Source organism: Dermochelys coriacea, chromosome 1 (genome assembly GCF_009764565.3).
Source record: "Dermochelys coriacea isolate rDerCor1 chromosome 1, rDerCor1.pri.v4, whole genome shotgun sequence".
In the NCBI taxonomy this organism is placed as follows: domain Eukaryota; kingdom Metazoa; phylum Chordata; order Testudines; family Dermochelyidae; genus Dermochelys; species Dermochelys coriacea.
The window spans coordinates 292,014,055-292,017,973 of record NC_050068.2 but is presented as its reverse complement, the minus strand read 5'-3'; positions in this window follow the sequence as shown (position 1 = coordinate 292,017,973).

Below are 3,919 nucleotides of genomic sequence, written 5' to 3'. Positions count from 1 at the left end.
CTAGGGTGGTGATATTGACTTTGGCCAGTGGGCTACGCTATCCTGCATCCAAGAGCAGTCCTGTTGACTCTAGCCATTGGACTATGCGACCCTGAGGCTGGGTGCAACCCCATTGGCTTCACTGGGCTACCATGCCCTTCCCCACCCCCAGGGTGACAGGGTGTTCTGACCCTAAGATACGATTATAAAACTGTTCTCATGTGGGCCACTCATTCATATCTAGCCCCTGTTGGCAGAAAGGACATAGGAAATGTCTTATTGAATTCTACAAGTTCCATCTCACCAACTATACTGTCTCTAACAGTAACTGGTACCAGATGCTGTAAAACTCCAAAATGGGGAAAATACATAACAACATACCCATGGGAAAAGTTTGATTTTAACATTAGGCATTTATACCAAAGCAGGTGAGTTGATTTTACACATTTTTTCATCCTAGCTAGTGTAATTGCATTTATCTTTACTCATGAAAATCTTTATCCCTTTTCTGAATTCTGCTAAACTCTTTACCTCAGTATCTTGTGGCAGTGACTTCTACTTGTTTATGCTTTGGGGAGAAAAGTCTTTTTTTTAAAATCAGTTGTAGATTTTTTTGCCTTTCAACTTTAGTTAGTATCTCCATGGTTTTATGAGCAAAACCACATACTCAAGGGGTCTTCTTTAGACTGGTGATTACCACTTTCGTGTCACCTGTTATTTGTTTCCTTTCAAAGCTAAATAATCTTAATCTTTTAAAACGCTCCTCACATGGAGATCTTTCCAACCCCTTAATAATTTGTTTCAGAGTAGCAGCCGTGTTAGTCTGTATTCGCAAAAAGAAAAGGAGTACTTGTGGCACCTTAGAGACTAACAAATTTTTAATAATTTGTAAAAAGAAAAGGAGTACTTGTGGCACCTTAGAGACTCTAAGGTGCCACAAGTACTCCTTTTCTTTTTGCGAATACAGACTAACACGGCTGCTACTCTGAATCCTGTTAATAATTTGTGTTGTCCTTTTCTGGGCCCTTTCTATTGCTGCTCCATTTTTGTGGAATGAGTTGGCCAGAGCTCAACACAGTATTCCAGATTAGGGCGTACCATCCTTTACATAATGATATTATAATATTTTCAGTATTATTCTCTTTCTTTCTTAATACAGCCTAATACCTTAGCTTTTTTGACCACCTTTGCACATTGAGCAAAAGGGTTCATTGAGCTGTCCACAATGTCACTTAATTTTTTGGCTGAATGGTTACTTATCAATATGTATTTAGTTCAAAATGTTGCTTAATAATTGTTTATATTAATTTAATCTTCCTTCACGGGGCACAATTGTCTAGCTTTGTTAGGTCCTTCTGAAGTTCCTTACAATCCTTCACAGTCTTAACTAGTCTGAAGCTAGAAATAGGTTTGTTCTATAACTCTTCTAGGGTGCTTGCACCTCACTGGGGCCTTACCAAAGACCTAGTTTGGAAATCTGTCCTACAAATTGCTGGAAAGTTTAGTTAGTCTACTGAAAACACAGAAGTTGAAATCCTAGTCCCATTGAAGTCATTGGCAAAACTCCTGTTGACTTCAGTGGGGACAGGATTTTCAGTAGATCGATGTTTTTCTCCTGAATCTAGATAGCTTGAGTATATTATGGGCCTAATTCTCCTCTCACATTGTTTTTACACCAGTGTAACTGCATTGATTTGGGTAAAATTCCTCCTCATTTACATCAGTGCAACCAGATGCAAAATCAGACCCTCCATCTTTTTCTTATATATTGTTTCTGTTACCATGTAAAAGTTTGCAAAAAATGATGTAAATAAATCTTATGGTTTACATTATGCAGAAAATGTCTCTTGTAAGGAATGCTATAGAAAGGAATATATATAGCCTAATTTACTGCACATTCCCAACATACTAAATTAAAGAAAGAGGAAGAAGAAAATAATGGACGAGACACTGTATTAAGTAGATAACAAAATAAATCATGGCGGCAGCAGTAAAAACTAATACAGATATCCTCCAAAATCTACTTTTGATGCACTAAACCAGAATTTGTGGATGACATTTGTGACACATCAGGCTATCCCAGATGATTAGAACTGATAGCTGAGGGAGGGATGGCTAGCATTGATTTTCTAATCAGAGTGTCACAAGACCCAGTTATGGCATCACTTACAGTCACCCCAACTGGCCTTTAAAGCTGTCTTCTGACTAAGCATGAATACCTCCCTGAATCACCTCAAAGACCAGTGCAGAGGTAGAGCAATTCAGTCTTGTCTCACCATGCACTAACAACACTATAGACAGATGTTAAAAAAAAAAAAGAGCACAGTTACTCTACCAGTTTTGTTGGCCGTTGTCATGGATTTACAGGATCTGTGCTATTTTGAAGCCTTTAAACAGGCTCCTTGGAGTAACCCATTTAGTGTACCAGACTCTAGGGTCCACACTTTTTTTTTGTTTTGGTTACAAGGGCAGGCCATGCAGCCTCACAACTCCTACACTGGGCCTTCAGGTTCCAGCAACCCCTGTTTCTCACCATGAGCTCTTAGTTAGTTCAGACTCCTGTGGAGAATTCTACACCTTTGGGAAGCAATGCAAACAGTGAGTATCTGCAGGGAAGCAGGGCAACCTTTACAAAACAAAGTAGGATTTATTAATCAGCTGGACTATAGCATCTGGAAGTCCTTAGGTTATCATGGAAAAGCCAAGTTTAAGTCAGAGTCCATAGCGGTAGAAGCAGTAGCTTCAACATGCCATGCACTTCTCACATCCATCTTGCCTCTCAATTTCTCCATGTCTTTGTGTGAATCCCCTGTAGTCTCAGCAACAACCTTAAAAGACAGTGTATTCATAGCTGTCATTTTGTTTCTCTCCCCAACCATGCCATGTTCCTATATTCAGATTGATGTGGCGTCCCACTCACTAAGCATTAATGTTTACTCACTGGGGCTCCCATTGTCTCTTCTAGATTCACCATTTTTATCTGTTGATTATATTCAGCTCTTGAGGTGCCTTCATACCAACTCTAGACTACATGATGCCTACATGATGCCTTAACCTTGCCTCATTTCCCCTCTTACACTTGGTATATAGCAGTGTAAAGTGAGTCACATATAAATAATAAAATATTCTCAAAAAGATTCCCACATTCCTCACAGCAGTCTCAGCAGAGAGGCCCTAGGCTGAATGAACCTCTCTGTGCCTCTGTTTGCCCACCTGTAAATAATTTATAATATATTTTATCTATTGTACTTTCCAGAGATGTTCTTATATCTAAATGATGTTTGAGATTCTTGGATGAAAGATATAGGGGAAAAAAAGATCAGTCTCAATAAAAAAAAACTAGATTCACTTCCCTCTGGACTTTGAGGAAATTTGGAGCTGGATCTAGACTCCATTATTCAGGTCCACTTTTTTAATGCTGATCTAATCCACCAAAACTTTGTAGAAATTCAGATGCAGATTTAAATGTCCTGGTTTGGGCCTATCAAGATGAGTCTGAATCAGAATAGATCCAAAACCTGTGAAACATTGGGGCACTTAGATCTGGAGTGAAACTTCACAGTGCAAGCCCATTTCTAAATAAATGTGAAGAAGTATTGTCTGCAGAGTAGCAGCAAGGTGTAGAGACTACAGGGGCCAAAGTCTAAGGAAAATGACTGAGTAGCTGAGAAAGTGGAGGCTCTGGGGAAAAATGGTGATTTTCTTATTAGGGTGAGGCTTATGAGTTTTTGGCCTGGCAGAAGACATAGGTCTTGAGATGGGATTTGGAGGGTGTCTGAGAGTCAATTTGACAAAAAGATGGAGAAAATGAGGAAGTCTGTTCCAGATATGAGGAGAGGGAGAAGGATCTATTCCTTGTTGTGGAGAGACCATGACCATGAATCAGAAGTACTAATGATAAACATTCTATGATCTACTATGCAGATACTATTGGGTGAGA